The sequence below is a fragment of the Lepidochelys olivacea genome, assembly GCF_965140295.1.
Source record: "Lepidochelys olivacea isolate rLepOli2 genome assembly, chromosome: 2".
NCBI lineage: Eukaryota > Metazoa > Chordata > Testudines > Cheloniidae > Lepidochelys > Lepidochelys olivacea.
Window position 1 is genome coordinate 112,807,627 of NC_140412.1, and position 18,638 is coordinate 112,826,264.

Below are 18,638 nucleotides of genomic sequence, written 5' to 3' on the forward strand. Positions count from 1 at the left end.
AACACACCTCCTAACAAGAGAGCACACCACTGAAATTAACGAGGACAGAGAACAACGATATTTTTAATTAAAACATTTATGTGCTGATATTTCCTAAGAAAATTACCAATCCCTGTTTCATGTATTCTGGTCTCTTTGTTAGAAGGCAGAGCGACTGGCTGATTGCCAAGCTGTTGTAGCACAGTTCTCCAAGCTGAAACAAAGTGTGACCAGATACAAAGTCAGGTGACATTTAAAGTGCTTTCCATCAGTCATCAATGGCTCCTCAAAAGCAACTGCTCCTGGATGCCCAGGTAAAAGCTGTGGCCAGGAGCACTTTCTCTTCATTTGCACCTGACAAGAAGCATACTATTTTTCCTTTCCAACATGAGCCTCGATATCACCTCAGTAGATCACCACAATGTGCTCTAAATGGCACTGCCCTGGGTACTGTTCAGAAACGTAAGGTGTTGCAGAACGGAATCAGACAGAAAGCATATTACACACAGGCTACATTCTCTGTAATGGGTGACAGTTAGCTTCTCGGTGGAGTTTATATGAATGGTCTTGACCTAAAAAGCCCCACGCTGTAGGAGACCTGAACCACTCCCCGCCGCATGCAGTACTAGTGTGTTGCAATCAGTGGAGGAGCTTGAGCAAACATTTCCTGCCAGCACCTCAAAGCGTGGCATGTCAGTACTTTTTTAGTACTGCCATCCTGTGCTGTGTCCTAGCACATCAGCTTGCAAAATAAATCTTTGCAAGAAAACCTTCGAAGTGCGAAAGGAATGTAACCGATACACCCATATCTGCCTGAATTTGACTGGAGTGTCAAATTATGTGTACATGATAATATCGACAAACATCCCGTGGGGAACGAACCCACTGGTATCACTTTCACTTATAATCTAAATATTAAACCACGTTTCCAGTCATATTCTTTTGCCCTACACACACTCACGGACACTTCCAACAACACTCTGTGGACCGTAGTCCTGGGGCAGTAATTGGATTAAAACACAAAAATAAGACCTTAAGGTCATTGACACCATGTGCTACAAATATGGAATGCTGGGAATTTCCAAACTTTTGAAGAAAATCTGGACAGCTATCAGTGAAGCTGAAGTATGGCATGTTGTACTCAAATCCACCGGATGTGGGATTTCATCTTAATTTTTATTATTTAAACATACCTAATTTCGAGAAAATCCAAGCACTTCAAATAAAAGCTACTTGCCCATTCTGGAAGAATCTGCACCTATGTTATTAACACCACTATCATCATAAAAGACTGCTGCATGTTCTGAACAAGGTTTTTAAAGGGCAACTTATCAAACATTGGAATTCTCAAAGTTTACTCTCAGACAAGAATATGGGTTATTCTTGGACCCATTAGAACAATGCACAAACCATAAAGCGACATAAAAACATTCAAATTTGTTTCCACATACACTGCACCCTCACAACCTAGAAAACAATCAACACATACTAGAATACTGTGAACATTAGATCATTTGCACAGTTCCCTTCAACATGTCCTCATGGGAATAGTACCATTTATTAATGACTGCAGGAGCATAAGAACAGGAGCATAAGACCAATGCTAGCCCAGTATCCTGTCTTTTGATAGTGGCCAATGCCAGACGCTTCAGAGGGAAAAGAGGAGAACAGGGCAATTGCAAGTGATCCTTTCCCTGTCACCCAGTCCCAACTTCTGGCTATCAGAGGTTTAGGGATACCCAGAGCATGGAGTTGCATCCTTGACCATGTTGACTAATAGCCATTGGTGGACCTATCCTCCATGAACTAATTCTTTTTTGAACCAAGTTACATTTTTGGCCTTCACGACAACCTATGGCAGCAAGTTCCAAAGGTTGACTGCGTGTTGTGTGAGGAAGTACTTCATTATGCTTTTTAAAAAACCTGCTGCCTATTAATTTCATTGAGTGACCCCTCGTTCTTGTGTTATGTGAAGGGGTAAATAACATTTCCTTATTTACTTTCTCCACACCAGTAATGAGTTTATAGACCTCTATCATATTCCTCCTTTATTGTCTCTTTTCTAACCTGAACAGTCCCAGGCTTTTTAATGTGTCCTCGGATGGAAGCTGTTTCATACTCCTTATAATTTTCGTTACCCTTCTCTGCACCTTTTCCAATTTTAATACATCTTTTTTGAGACAGGGTGACCAGAACTGCATGCAGTATTCAAGGTGTGAGTGTACCACGGATTTATACAGTGGCATTATGATATTTTCCTTTTTATTATCTAACCCTTTCCTAATGGTTTCTAACATTGTTAGCTTTTTTGACTGCCACTGCACATTTAGCAGACATTTTTCTGAGAACCATCCACTATGACTCCAAGATCTTTTTTTTGAGTGGCAAAAGCTAATTTAGAACCCATCATTTTGTATGTGTACTTGGGATTATGATTTCCTATGCACATTACTTTGAAATTCACAGTTGATCAGTGCATTTCATCTGCCATTTCGTTGTCCAGTCACCCAGTTAATGAGATCCCGTTGTAACTCTTCGCAGTCAGCTTAAACATCTTGAGTAATTTTGTATTGTCTGCTCACCCCCATTTCCAGATGACTTATGAATATGTTGAACAGCACAAGTCCCAGTACAGATCTTTGGGGGACCTTGCTATTTACCTCTCTCCACTGCGAAAACTGATAATTTATTCCTCCCCTTTGCTTCCTATCATTTAACCAGTTACTAATCCATGAGGAGACCTTCTCTCTTATCCTATGACTGCTTACTTTGCTTAGGAGTCTTTGGTGAGGGACCTTGTCAAAGGCTTTCTGAAAGTCCAAGTACACTATAATTGACTGGATCACTTTTGTCTATATGCTTGTTGACTCTATCAAGGAATTATAATAGACTGTGGGTTCCAGGACTAGCTGCTCCAAGAAGCAGTCATTTTTGGTGTCTAGAAATTTTATTTCTGCATCCCTTACTAAGGGGACATATTCTCAGTCAATATGAGGATAGCTGAAATCCCTCATTATTAATGTGTTTTCTGCCTTTGTAACCTCTCTACTCTCTCTGAGCATTTCACGGTCACTGTCCTGGTCAGGTGGTCAGCAATAATTCCTACTGCCACTCTCTTACTGTTCAAGCATGGAATTTCTATTCTTAGAGAGTCTATAGTACAGTTTGATTTATCTAAGATTTTTACTTTATTTGACTCTACACTTTCTTTCACATATAGTGCCACTCCCCACCAGCACGACCTACTCTGTCATTTCTTTATATGTTGTACCCTAATATTACCATGTTCCATTAATTATCCTCATTCCACTAAGTTTCTGCCACAACTATCAATATCCTCATTTAATGCCACACACTCTAGTTCATCTATCTTAGTATTTACATTTCTAGCATTTGTATACAAGCACTTGTACGTTTTATCTATATTCTGTTTCACAGATTCATAGATATTAAGGTCAGAAGGGACCACCATGATCATCCAGTCTGACCTCCTGCATAATGCAGGCCACAGAATCTCACCCACCCACTCCTACGATAAACCTCTCACCTATGTCTGAGCTACTGAAGTCCTCAAATCATGGTTTAAAGACTTCAAGGAGCAGAGAATCCTCCAACAAGTGACCCGTGCCCCATGCTACAGAGGAAGGCGAAAAGCCTCCAGGGCCTCTTCCAATCTGCTCTGGAGGAAAATTCCTGTTGCTTGCCTTCATGTGTTGTATTTAAATGGGACTCTTACATTTGACTGTTCCTCACTAGCCTCTACTTGTGTTTTACCAACTTCTTTCCTGTCCTACTTAGTAGGATATACAGTTCCTCCTTGAATAAATTCATCCCTAAGGGATGTCTCCTCCTGAACCGTGTGCTCCTCCACGCCCATCAGCTTTCTCCCAATCATTAGTTTAAAAAATTCTCTACAACCTTTTTAATTTTACATGCCAGCAATCTGGTTCTGCTTTGGTTGTGGTGGAGCCCATCCTTCCTATATAGGCTCCTCCTTTCCCCAAAGGTTCCCCAGTTCCAAATAAACCTAAAACTCTCCTCCCTACACCACTGTCTCATCTATGCATTGAGACTCTGCAGTTCTGCACTGCAGGACCTTAACTGCCTGGCTATTCTTCCCCTTGAAGAGCATATGTAAATGTGACTCTGATTCATGTGGATGGATGTTCATGCGATGAGGGGAGAGAAGAATTTATACAGGAGCTATTTTTAAAATCACATTAAATCTAATACAATGCCCTGCTCAAAATATTGTATTAATTCCAGTTTTCAGTGTAAGTTCAGAAAGGCACCCCACATTTGTGTTCCTCTAATACGATAATGGCCAAACGATTTAAATAAAATGTGTGTGGGTGTGTAACTCCTGAACTGAGGTCTTGGATAATAAACTTTAGTCCTGAGCATTTTTTTTCTTTTTAATCTGCCAAGTAATGAACAGAATTTATTCATTTAGCTATCAAACTGACAGCAGTGTCACTAACTGCAGCACTCTAAATGACACCACTCTGAGGAAAAAGTAACCCAACGTCACTCTTTAGGTGCCTCGCCTCTGCCTCAACAGCATAATTTAAATAATGAAGTGCAACGTCTGGGCTAGTAACTTAACCCAAACTCCTTTTGATGTCAAAGGAGTTACAGGTGCTCAGCAACTTACAATGTGTGCTCAACACCTCATAGGACTTAGGTCCCAACCGAACAGCAAAATATTGAAATCCATTCAAAGGACATAATTACAAACGACCATACTGTAGTTGTTAACTCACATCATTCACTATGTTCTTCTACAGGGAATCCTGGATTATCCTTTATCATAAAGATTTTTCAGAAGCAGCCTGATTGTTTGCAGGTCCCCGGTGCCTTCTCTTTTCCAAATAATGTAAGAAATATCTGAAAAAAACAAAAACAAAAACAGGTGAGGAAGAAAGAGAAAAGAATCCAGACAATTGCCTAACAAATGAACAGCTGATTTCTATAGCTCACTGGACCAAATGCAGTTTAATGAGCTGCTGATATGGAGAATCCACTATAGATTGTGCATCAAACACTGATCCAGAATGTAAAGAGCCCCTCTTGTTACCAACAAGTAAAGCACAGAACAGTTATTCCACAAACTGTCTGATTCTGAAGCTAATTCATAATTAAAACAATTCTAGGATATTTTTGTTACCATGGTGAGAGGGGAAAACACTACTCATTGTTGTTTGATATTAAGCCCCGATTGGATCCACACTGGTGGATTATTATGTTTCCACTGAATCCCATCACTGGGGATTCTGTGGAGCTGTAAGTGTCCACACCCACCAATGATTCTGCAGGATCAGGGCCATTATTTGGAATATGTCACGTGTCTACATCATACTATTCCATTTGCAGCAGCAAACACACTGCACATGTTTGTTGTACTGTGAAATTTTCCACTTGGATGTCATTCAGACCCACCCACAAAGAACACCACACACACACACACTATAAAGTGACAAAGTGCAGCAGCACTTCGGGAGTATTCAAACCAAAACACACACACACACACACACACTAAAGCTGTACTTCTGTCCTAATGAGTATTTTCCACACCTGAATTTTTTGATAGTATTTTTTCTTTTTATATGTGACCTGAGCCAGGAACATCTCTTCTTAGGCCAACTCTGACCAACTTTTCTGACCTACTGTACCCTTGATACACATACCTGAGGTTTAAGAACTTGCATAAATGGGTTTGGGGAATATGAAAAACATGCCATTTTAAGTGCCAAACTAGAGTTTCAGCCCCAGGTCTTGCCAAATCCTTTTTCCAAGTGTAAGTTATGACACAGAATACAAGTGGAAGATTGTATGACAGACACACATGTATTTGCTAGCAGTTTCTGGTAGGCTAACAGCCATTTTGCACTTCTCAAGAAGAACTGGCAGGGCTCAAACTTTTTATCAGGGTCCAGCAAAACCACCAGGCTGCAGTCCCAAAGAGAACACTGAAAATATACTTACTGGTCAGCAGGGGCTGACTTGAGCACACCTTCCATCAATTAAAGATTTAGGCGTCCACTTACTTCTGATCATGGGTCTACCTACCTATTCCTAGTTTCATTTTCTCCCACAAAATTGTTTGTGACTCCTTGAAATGGGTGTCTTTAAATAGTTCACATTTCATGCATCTAGATACTGTGCTGACTGACATACTATAAATACTGTAGACAGGCAGACAGATAGACAATCAAATTACACTACTACTTCTCACTGATCTTTAATGCAGAATGTGGACCTGCAAACGAACTCACTACCAAGGAATATTTAACATTAAACAGCTCTCCTTGATTTTAACAAGAATTTAGAATTTCTTCTTGCCCCAGGTCCCAAACACCACAGAAGAGATGGGCCCCAGCCTTGGATTTCAGGGGTATTTGAAATCCAAATGAAAATCCAGATTCAAGTTACGTAAATGTCTCCTCTGTAATAAGCCAAACCTAAGCCCCACATCTAACAAGTCCCTGGTATGGAATGAGATTTGAGTATAGAATGTACATCAAACACTGATCCAGAATATAAAGAGCCTTTCTAGCTCAGCACCTCTTGTTACCAATATGGAACTTGATTCCTATTTGGAACATGACTCCATTTCTACCTAACAAAAGTTTCTCCTGTTTTTGTGCAGTTGTCTTTTGAATGCAACTTCAGGCTATGCCTTTTTCTCCCAGTGCACCTTCACTAGCAAACTACACATAAGATCTGAAGCCCACTGTAGTCACTGGGAGTCTTTCCATTGACCTCAATGGGCCTTGGGCCCTTTAATTTAACCAGGCTACAGTCACCTGCACAAAGCCTGCTGGTCCCAGAAAAAAATAGATTTATGGTTGCTAAACATGCAGCAATACCGCAGAGTCTGTGATATGTGTTACAGACTCCTGCTTAGTGTCTTTCTCTTTGAAGCAAAGTGCATTTGCCTCCAAATGTTTCCAACCATTTTTATGGTTAAAAGCTTAAGGGCTAGATGGCGCAAATTGCCTTGAGAGCATGTAGGCAGGGATTTTGCCTCAGGGAGGCACAATCCCTTCCCAAATAGCAGTGTTCATCCTTTAGTTGGTGCAGCCTGCTCACCACCGTGCACACCCAACTTCTCCCTGCAGCGCTGTGCACTCACTGGAACATACAGTGGGATCGTAACCCTGAGCGGCTGTCGGTGGGGCAGGCAAGAGCCCAGGGAACTTCCTAATGTGTGCAACCTGCTCCCACATAATCACATAAGGGCCACTCACACTCTGTAACCAACAACCAAGGTCTGCTCTCATTCATTCTGGTCAGAATTTGGAGTAACTCCACTGAAGACAGTACAGTAACCAAGGTCTGATGGTAAATGAGATCAGAATCTGGCCCAAAGAATACTAGAGATCTATAACAAAGCCTGTGATATGAGTGCCTACTTTTCTGAACATAGCGACATTATATGGGAAGTACGGCTGGTGTCTCAGTACCCATCTACACTGCAATATAAACCAAGTTAGGGTACTGTACTACAAGCAATTCATCCTCTGAAACAATCGTAACATGGCTTCAATTTGTAGCATAGACTAAACCTTAACTGTGGCTCCATAACTAGGATAAACTTTTGGATGTGCCAGGGTTCACCCTGGTTACAGAGCATAGTTAGTGTCATGTCTTCACTACAAACTGCAAGTGATTGAGGAAGCTGTATTTATGGCTCCCAGGCACTATAGTAATACAAGTCATAAATAATAATAATATATAGCATAGCCCTGCCCTTAAGAGGAGCGGGGGGGGGGAGACAGGGTGCACATCAAATGCAGCACTGTAACTGAGAGACCAGCAGACCCCATCAGGAGGAAGAGGAAAGTATATTTTGTTTATGTCTGGACATTAAAGTTGGATCCATGAGGGTCCAAATAAGAAATTAAAATCACAATGTGATGGATGCAGTTACATTAGCAAAACAGAAAATCAGAAATTAGCTCTTTTGCAACATCCTGTATTTATTCCAACCCCTTGAAGAAAAAAGGTAATTCTCTTCAACTTGATCTGAAGGATAGCTAGCAAGAGAGCATCTTTTTGCCCTTCTCTCCCGCAGTTTGTTCATTCACTTTCCTTACGGTCTTGCATCCTATCATTTTGTTTTCCTAATTCACAAATTAGGATAAGTGAATAAAAGTTTTTAAGGGAGGATAATATTGTTCCTGTCTGAGTTGTTTCACTGTTCGCTAGTATCCCTCAACTAATCCTTCAACCCATATAAAACTGTAATTCATTTCCTCATTTCTTCTCCCTCTGCATGATATAATCTTGGACTTCTGTCCCACCAAGAATGGGAAAGATGAGGCTGTGTCTTCCTGGAACATATGCTATTTCAACTACCTAATGTGTATCATCTGTCATATCAGGAAACACCCTGTAAACTATTTTCAACAGATTTAGGTGATTTTACACAGGGTATAATTTACAATTCAGGTGTGCAAAGGCTCCACTTACTGGAACTGATTCTTATTTACACTAAGTCCCCTTTACAATTGAACTGGCAGTGTAAAGGTTCCTTCAAATTACATTTGCACCCATTTCAAGGCTAGAGCGGTGTAAAGTGACCTTAGTTTGTATAAAATAGGCAGACTGCAGCCTTCTTCCTCTTTGAGGTCCCAATTCTCCCTGGAAGTTGAGGATGCATGGAGCCTGATTCTCCTCTATTGTGCACCTTGTGTAAATGAGCACAATATGGGTGTAAAACTTTTGATTTGGTTGAATTTTGCACCCACTTTGCAGAGGTGTAGATGACTAAACAAGGTGCAAGGCAGTGGAGAATCTAGCCCTCAGCACTTTGCACACCCTAAAGGCCCTAAAACAGAAATGCAGACTGTCTTCCGAGTCCTGTAGTCTCCCTTACAATGTCCATCTTGAACCACATTGATCTGCAGTCCCCACAGGTCACATCCCCTGTATTAGGGGTAAGAGCAGCCACAGGCCACCTTTAACGCCATGGCAGCCTGCTAGGCCATGCTGCCCCCCGCATCTTTTATCTGTCTGAATATTGTTTCCTCCATATGCACACACTCACGGGAGAAAAGTGATGCCGTTGAATGTGAAAACTCTTCAGTGAATAGCCAAATCTCTAGAAAGGGGATAAGGTGCCCAAAGAGTATTGTGACTCATGCACTCGGGGCAGCAGACAATAATAAAGATAAACAGCTCCTCTTTAGTGACCGACATAACTGGTCTGGTCCACTGCATCAACCTTGGAAACCGAAGTCCCAAGGTCCTAAACAAATCTGGGTCTTCTTCAAGATACGTTATCTGTCAGGCTGTAATAGTCTCCCTATTATTCTTCCCTGAAGATACCACAAATGAACCATGAATATTCCTGGTTTCTGCATGGAATTAGCCCATGCAAGCATTATCTTTTGGGGAAGGGGAAGCTGATTCTCAGACCTTTTGCTAGGAAGATACTTTCTGGACTTTTGTGATAGTTTTTAGGCCCAAAGGATATCTGAAAGCCATGGGTCCCATTACTGCTTACATCTAGCGCAGCATTCTGTATCTTCAGCTTCCATCTTGTCTCTGCTGCTCCTCCTCTGCTTCCCACCCCACCCATCATCCTCCAACTACAAAAGTGTAAGTGTTATGGGGCATCTTGTACCCGATAACATGCTTCCTGCCACCTCTTTCTCTTCCGAGTGCTAACAGCTACACTAAGGGCGAAATTAAAGGTTCTCTGCCTGTGGTACCGAGATATCCTGCAGACTTGCTTTTGTTGCACCATGCATGGACACAGGCAAGTAACACAGGACGAGTTGGGCAGCAGCAGCAACGCATTACCATTGCTCTAAACACCACGGTCAGTGGGAGAAAGAGAAGGTCGCTCGTAAATAATTGCACACACTGAATTTTACAAGTAATGAATCTCATCGCAAAGAACCTGGGGAAGAGGTTTCATGAATTATCACTTGACTGTCTAATCTAACTACTGTTCCTGCCTGCACCTGGTGGCCCTGGAGAGATACTGTCTCAATGCCTATTTACTGTGCATGTAAACAACCAGACATGAACATTCTAATGCTTCATTTTGTTGAGGGAAGGGGTCTCTGGTGGTACCATATTGAAAGCAGGGCTCTTTGGTCAGCAAGGATGATACAGATTTGGCAAAGGGGCCCCTGTTCGGAGGGTAGGGCAACAGAAGGATAGTTTGGAGGAACTAGAATACCAAAACAAAGCAAATGGCTGCCACGTTTTGTACCTTTTAGCACTACGTTCGTATGTCTTCTGTTGATTAATATTTGACTCTCTTATTTAGGTTGTAAGCTCTTCTGGAGAGGGACCATCTCATACTCTGTGTACGTACAGTGCCTAGCACAACAGGACCCTAATTCTAGGCACTACCAGAATACAAATAATAAATAGTACTATTATTCTTCGTTATTAAAGTATGATTTTGGCACAATGGTCGCAGTGTTCCCAGTAATAATGAATCTGAAATTTTTTTAATAAAGTCTTCAACTACAGAGGGGCAGATGGGCCAGATTTGATTGGTGCTGCAACCTAGTGCATGGGGTCACAACGCCACTCAGGTTTGATGCATCTGTCCCTCTGTAGATGGAGACAGAGGGGTGGACAGGCCAAAATTGACTGGCATTGTGACCCTGTGCACGGGGTTGCAGTGCCCAGAGCGGGGAGCTGGGCTCAGCCCTGCTGGACAGGAACTGCCACTGCGGGGTGAGTGCAGGGTGGGCTTAAGCACCAACCCTTCCCCACCCGTAGGCCATGACCTTTCTGTGACTATGGTTCACCCAGCCACCCACCCACCCGGCACCTCTGCCATGAAATTGACTGAAAGTCTGCATGACAAAATCTTAGCCCTACTATGACATACAAAGGGCCGGGGAGGACAGGGATACCATCCAAATATGCTCAGTGATTTTTCACACACACATTATATATAACATAACATATATAAGTTACACACACACACATACTTTTTATAAACACCCAGTGTTAGCCTTTTGACCTATCAGTTGGCCCATTTTCCATAGATGTAATAGCACAAGTGGCTCATGAGGAGGGGCCTCCAGGAGGATTTGCACTTCATTTAGTGTGTAATGTTTCTTCTTTCTCACACAAAAGTTTTCCGTAAGCACTACTTTATTCCATGCATGTTTTTAACACCGTCATCCCTACAGGTCTACTGAGCAGAATGAATGGGAAAGGGAATGTAAATGGTCTGTAGCAGTTCAGGCTCCTGGCCAGTAATGCAGGACAGATAGCAGCAATAAAAATAACTCTGGAAGCTTCTGTGATATAACAGATTTTTTTTTCTTTTGTGAAATCTATTATGCAAAAATGTGGGTGCAAGCAGGAACTGAGACAATAAGCCTACTGCATATTTGAACAGTTAGAGCAGACTCGTAATTTTTTTATGGATGGCAATCAATTCAAAAGCTAGGTCTTTAATAAACACCTAGACATTTTCTCGTAGACTATAGACTTAGAACTCCTGGAATGTGTGAGTCTTAAAAAGTGGATGGGTCACTAGAACCTCAAGGCTGACATTCCCATTAGGTAATATTACTAGTATCATCAGTCTAGTTCATGTCCATTCACTGGTTTCTTTTACCAAACCAGCCAACCAAATATGAGTGAGTGAGTGAGTGAGTGAGTGAGTGAGTGTGAGTGAGTGAGTGAGTGAGTGAGTGTGTGTGTGTGTAAAAATGCAACCCTACACTTTATTCTCCTCCCTACTTCCACTGTAGCTACAGCTATCCTAATTCTGATGCAACCTGAATGAGTGTGTTGTAAAACAAAGGCACTATTGACTACTTTCTTCAGAATTAATAAGACTACTGTGTTTACAGCAGAGATTTCAATGGTTTCAACACTGAACATTAAATAACAGGAACATCAATTGACTTTTAATCCAGAGATTACCTGTTGAAACATTAACAGCAAACACCTTTTGATGTGGGTTGCTTAATGTGGTGCAAAAGCCAGAAGTGTAATTATACTTTTCCTTTCTATGAACCTAGTGTTTAAAACTGAAGCATTACTACTGGTGTGCATGTGTGTGTGTAAATACTCTACAGCTGACTCTGCACGAATACATACCTCTAGACCTACCAGTGTCCAAAAGTGGCACACAGTGTGGGACTAGGCTTGGCTAGCCAGTCAAATAATTGTCAGTTGACCAATCATCTCATTGCTTATTATCTGACCACGGTCGAATACTGTCAAATATTCCAGTAAGAACGCCCTGACGTAAGTGGTGGGCTACCCTTTTGCTTGCCCATCATAGTGCCATTCATCCATCTTTTAGCACTTCATTGCATTGAGTTTTGCATTTTTCTGATTTAAAATAACTCTGCAGTTAAGTAACTTGTTTTTTGTAATTAGGTATAAGTATTTAATGAAGGCTTTTTTATTGTTCTAATAAACCAGTGCTTTAAAATACTGGAACTTTTTCTCATTATTTGATTATATTTGACCGGTCAATTGACCAATTATTTTTGGACCTATCAAATACCCAATCCTAAAAATACCCAAAATGAGGGATACGAAAAGTTATTCATACAGAAAACTTAAAATGCTGTGTGATTACTTCTTTTACTCTAACGCATTCTAGAACATTATTTTCATGATTCTTTATTTCCGATGTAAATAAATTTTTTACAATAAAAGGAGAGGACACATTTGTGTGGGACACATACAACTTTGGACAGAAATGCGAAATGTCCAAGAGGTATTTTTTAAATATTATTATTATTATTATTAGCTGTTGTATTGTATTGCAGTAATGCCTAGGAGCCCTAGTCAAGAACTTCATTGTACTAGGAGGTATACGAACACAGAACAAAAAGACAGGCCATGTCCCAAAGAGTTTAAAATTAAGTAGAGCTTATATTGTCAGTATGACACAATAACTATATAAATCAATTGCCACAATTCAAGAAATTATCCCTAGTCAAGTAGGACACGTAAGAACATAGCTGAGTGTTTTCCAGAATAGAGACTGAATTAAGCACGTGCTTAAGTGCTTTACTGAATCTGGGCTGATAAGAATTAGAAGAAGAAGAAGCTGCATGATGCTTTACTGAACAAGAAACGATTTTTGCTCTTTCCTTGAATTTGAGGGATTTATTCTCATTTTAGAGTGTAGAGCATTCACACATGTACAAATCCACACACATCAAGAAGAGAGAATTGTGCTTTCCTTAATTGTTTTGTAGAATAAGCACTCAAAAGTTAATTTCTGTTACCTTTCTCAGGCAAAATAAAAGGCTTTTTACAAAAATTCTATTGCTAAAACAATGAAATTCTCCTGGGAATGACTTCATTATGGAAATGAAGTGACAGCTTCTTTCACCTAGCCAGGCAGAAAGTCTGCATTTATAAAAGAGATTTTGTACACTAAGTACAGTGAGTGGGAGGATATGAAAATGCTATTTTTAATACAGATTTCAGTAGTCCTCCCATACAGGTCCTCTGCATGAACAACAATAATAATAATTAATAGTGCCAAAAAAAGAACAGTATGTTAAAGCTGACGGCAGCACTAAAAAAGAAAGAATGGTTAATGTTTTACAAGATTTAAGGACAAACACAAGACTCACTAAAATAAATTGGAGTTTGCCATTGATTTCAAAAGGGGCTTTGTCACTCAGATTATAAAATAGATTTTCAATAAACACATTGTAAATTACTACTGTAAATACCATATAATCTATTACAGTATTGCTGTAATTATTAGTGTCAATGGACACAAATCAGATGTCAAGAATTATAACATTCATAAACCAGTCGGAGAACACTTCAATCTCTCTGGTCACGCGATTACAGACATGAAAGTCGCTATTTTACAACAAAAAAAACTTCAAATCCAGACTCCAGCAAGAAACTGCTGAATTGGAATTCATTTGCAAATTGGATACAATTAACTTAGGCTTGAATAGAGACTGGGAGTGGCTTAGTCATTATGCAAGGTAGCCTATTTCCCCTTGTTTTTTCCTCCTCTCCCCCCCCCCCCCCCACATTCTTATCAAACCCTGGATTTGTGCTGGAAATGGCCCACCTTGATTATCATACACAATGTAAGGAGAATGGTCACTTTGGATAAGCTATTACTAGCAGGAGAGTGAGTTTGTGTGTGTGTGGGAAAAGGGGGGGGAGTGAGAAAACCTGGATTTGTGCTGGAAATGGCCCAACTTGATTATCATACACATTGTAAGGAGAGTGATCACTTTAGATAAGCTATTACCAGCAGGAGAGTGGGGTGGGAGGAGGTATTTTTTCATGCTTTTTGTGTGTATATAATAAGATCTTCTACAGTTTCCACAGTATGCATCCGATGAAGTGAGCTGTAGCTCACGAAAGCTTATGCTCAAATAAATTGGTTAGTCTCTAAGGTGCCACAAGTACTCCTTTTCTTTTAGTGTCAATATTGTCCTTCATTTCCTTACATAGATTTTTATTTTCAGAAATACTACTTACCGTATATTCTACTGAATATGTTGTTGGCTCAGAGGCCCAGGGTGTCACTCTGTGTTTGAATAAGTACTCATGACAATTCCAAGATTTGGGAAGGAATAAGCCGAAAAGAAAACCAAGGGTTAAATCACAGGTTCTCAAACTTTTAGTATTGGCGACCTCTTTCGCACAACAAGCCTCTTAGTGTGACCCACCCCTTTTAAATTAAAAACACTTTTTTTTATATTTTATATATTTTATATTTTTATATTTTAAATGCTGGAGCAGGGTTGAGGGTGGGACTGGGCTGGTGGGGCTCTGGCTGACTGCTCTCAACCCCCTCATAATAACCTCCAGTTTGAGAACTCCCAGGTTAAACCATGCCCTCAAATTCAATGGGATATGTGTACAGAATGTAGAATTTGGCCTGATCCAAAGCTCACTAATGTCACTGGAAAAACTCTTATCAACTTCAATGAGCTTGGATCAAGCCCTCAGAGTCCATAAATGCTCTCAAAAAGCACTCCTGGTAAATGCACCTATGGAAACTGAGGGCCAAATTCTGCTCTCATTTAGCAAGAGTACAATGCCCAGCGACTTCAAACATACAATTGCCAACCCTCCAGGATTGTCCTGGAGCCTCCAGAAATTAAAGATTAATCTTTTAGTTAAAGATTGTCATGTGACAAAGCTTCCAGGAATACATCCAATCAGAAATGACAATCTTACTTCAACGGGAGTTGCCTGTAATTATTTGAAGGCAGAAGTTGCCCCTTGTTATCATAAGGTTCTTTTTTCAGCCATGCTATTGTCTACAGCAATAATTAGAACATAAACTTTGCATTTAGCACTTAGTAACAATGAATAAGGATTAACAGGCAATATAGGCATAAGATGTGCAAGTATAGCATGGGTGGATCCTGGAGGCAGCTGAGTGTGATCGCATTTAGAATAACCTCACCATTGGAAATCCCCTTATTTCACACTAAATTAGACTAACCTGGGAAAGACTTTCCCTTGTCAATGTTCAGCCACCCTCACACAGAAACTCTTCAGCCTGACACTGACTCATACTGCATATTCAGAAAGGGAAAAAAAAAAAACCCCACACACTTACTCTGCATTTTTTCTGCCCCCAGCTGCCTAGGGTACCAAGCCTAATTCGAGCCATTTCCCTTGGGGTTTTAATCTGCTGTGCTGGCAATGTGCAACCCTCATTAGTAATAACATGAACTGTGCATACAACTTTCCACGAACAGTTGACAATCTGTCCCCGCTGAAAAATCATCCACTTAAATATTTAACTATGTTCCCTTTAGGAAGGCTGTACTTAGTTTTTATTAATTTTCAGTATCCTCCCCTTCTCTCTCCCTTTAAAACAATGCTGCACCTTCCTGTGATTCGAGTTTTATTTAATTAAACTTGATTTGCCTTTTTATATAACAACATTTAAGCATATTAAAATACACAATCCAAACTTAATATTTTGACTGACTGCCTGTGCTTGCGTGGGAAATTTGCAGTGGTAAAAGTTAGAAAGCATATAGGATTGCAGTAATTTAGCTCCTGTTTTTGCTCATTAACTCTGCTGCCAAACAAGCTTGCTGCTTGGTCACTTTCTAGTTCGTGGGCAGCAAAAGTTCCTGTGGGCACATCACCCAGGTTTAGCCCTCAATAAAATTTAACAGCAATAATTATTAGCTCTTATGTAGTGGTTTACATATTACAAACACTGTAAAAACATTAACCAACTACTCAATCCTTAAAACCCCGATGAGGCAAATTAATTATTATTAATCATGTCATCCCCATGTCCAAAGGGGATACACTGGAGAGAGGATAATTGACTTGCCCAAAGCCATACAGTGAGAGGTGGGATTAGAACAGAGGAGTTTCAATCTCTCACAGTCCTGTGTTTATCCACTAGACTGCACTACCTTTCTTAAGCCTTATGATTTAGTTATATCTTAAAATATAATGAGCTGGATTATTGTTTTTGCTCCAGGCCCTTTTCACTGCTCAGGGGGCTGGGAGGTGTGTGGCACAGCTCTGGTATATTCCACTGGCATAAAGACTATATGTCAGTGGCATAAGTCAGAGCAGACCCCAGGCGAGGTGCAGGGGGATGGAGTAAATTGGCCTACTGGACCAGGGAGTCATAACCAGCTCCCTGATGTTCTCCCTCCTCCATTCCGTTGCACCAAGCACAGATGCAGGGGAGAATCTGGTCCAGTGGCTTTAGAAAAAAAGGTAACTGACCTTCCGTAACTGTTGTTCTTTGAGATGTGTTGCTCAGGTCCATTCCAAAGTAGCACCTCCACCAGAAAGTTGTTCCCTCAATGGTATTCGTCAGGTCAGCTCCAGTCGCACTCTGGAGTCGCATGCTCATAGCACCCAGAAGAAGGGGCCTGCCGCCCCCTCAGCTCCTTCTTGCCAGCTAACTCCAACAGAGAGGCAGGCAAGGGGCGGAGGGGAAAGGAGAATTGGAATGGACCTGAGTAACACATCTCTAAGAACAACAGTTACAACAGAAGGTCAGTAACTGTTTGTTCTTCTTCAAATGCTTGCTCATGTCCATTCCAAAGTAGGTGACTCCCAAGCAGTTGTGCAGGTGGAAGGTTTGGAGGTCCCTGGCATGCCGATTGTAATACTGCTTGGCCAAAACCCGGGTCATCTCTAGCCTGCTGGGTGATGGCGTAATGAGATGTGAAAGTGTGGACTGACGACCACGTTGCTGCTCTACAGATGTCCTGGATAGAGGAACTTGAGCTGCAAATGCCATTGAAGATGCTTGAGCCCTTGTAGCATGGGCAGGAGGAGCGGGGACCTTTGCCAGGCCGTAACATGTTCAGATACAGGAAGTGAATCCACGATTAAATTCTCTGGGTCGAGACTGGAAGGCCTTCCATTCTGTCTGAAATGGCTACAAACAGCTGAGTAGATTTTTTAAAAGATTTAGTCCTTTTTAAGTAGAAGGCTAGCACATGTCTAATATCCAAAGAGTGGAATCTCTGTTCTTCCCTGTTGGCATGTGGCTTTGGACAGAAGACAGGTAGGAAGATATCCTGGTTACTATGGAATTGCGAGACCACCTTTGGAAGGAAGGCCATATGGCCACAATTGAACCTTGTCCTTAAAGATGATCGTATATGGTCATTCCAAAGTAAGGGCTCAGATCGCAGAGACCCTTCTGGTAGAAGTAATGGTCACCAGGAAGGCCACCTTCCAGGATAGAAGAGCACACTGCCAGCAGTTCAAATGGAGGTCCTGTTAGCCTTGAATACACCAAGTGGAGATCCCAGGGAAGGAGTGGCTGCCGTACTGAGGGTATAACCACTCCAGGCTCTTAAGAAAATGACTACAGATAAAGTTTAAGACGACAGATTGGCCGTTCATCCATGGGTGAAAAGCCGAGATTGCAGCTAGTTGGACCCTAATAGGGGATACCATTAGGACTTACTGTTTCAAGTGGAGCAAGTAATCTAGAGTGAAAAGTAGTGTTGACTGTGTGGATGAAATACCCTTCTGCGTGGATCAGGTTGAGAATCTTTTCCACTTTGCCAGGGAGTGGCTCTAGTGAAGGGTTTTCTGCTCCCTCATGGCACCTCACAAACAGGCCCAGACCAAGCTAGCTCTGCAGGATTCAACCATGCAGCTTCCAGGCCGTGAGATGAAAGGACTAGAGATTAGACTGGAAACAGAGGTAGGCGGATTGGCGTTTCCACCAAGAAGTCTAGGAGGGTGGTGAACCAGTGTTGACATGGCCAAGCTGGGGCTATCAGGATAAGACATCCCTTCTGACCTTCAGCAGAACCTTGTGTATGAGAGGGATGGGAGGGAACGCATAGAAGAGATGGCCCACCCACAGGAGGAGAAAGGTGTCTGAGCAACTCTGGGCTATGACTGAGGAAGGAGCAGAATTGGAGCTCTTCCTGTTCTGCTTTGTCACAAACAGATTTGGGGAGTCCCCCACTTCTGGAAGATGCCTTTCACAACATCTGGACAGATGGACCACTTGTGGTGGTTGGAGAAGGATCTGCTGAGGTGATCTGCTAGTTTGTTTTGCGACCCCAGGAGATAGGAGTCTTCGAGGTGGATCGAGAGGGCTATGCAGAATACCCACAAGCAAAGAGCTTCCTGGCACAGGTGAGAGGAGCATGCTCCACCCTGCCTGTTTATATAAAGCATCACAGTTGTGTTGTCTGTAATGATCA

General features: G+C 41.5%; 1 protein-coding gene across 1 annotated transcript in view; it reads right to left on the reverse strand.

Annotated features, from left to right (window-relative positions):
• Positions 1-18,638, reverse strand: part of ATXN1 (ataxin 1) — a 283,979-nt gene that overhangs the window by 116,735 nt on the left and 148,606 nt on the right. The window contains exon 5 of the mRNA XM_084619906.1: positions 4,743-4,866. The gene's annotated coding sequence lies outside the window, so the exon portion shown is untranslated. The remainder of the gene's footprint in view (positions 1-4,742; positions 4,867-18,638) is intronic.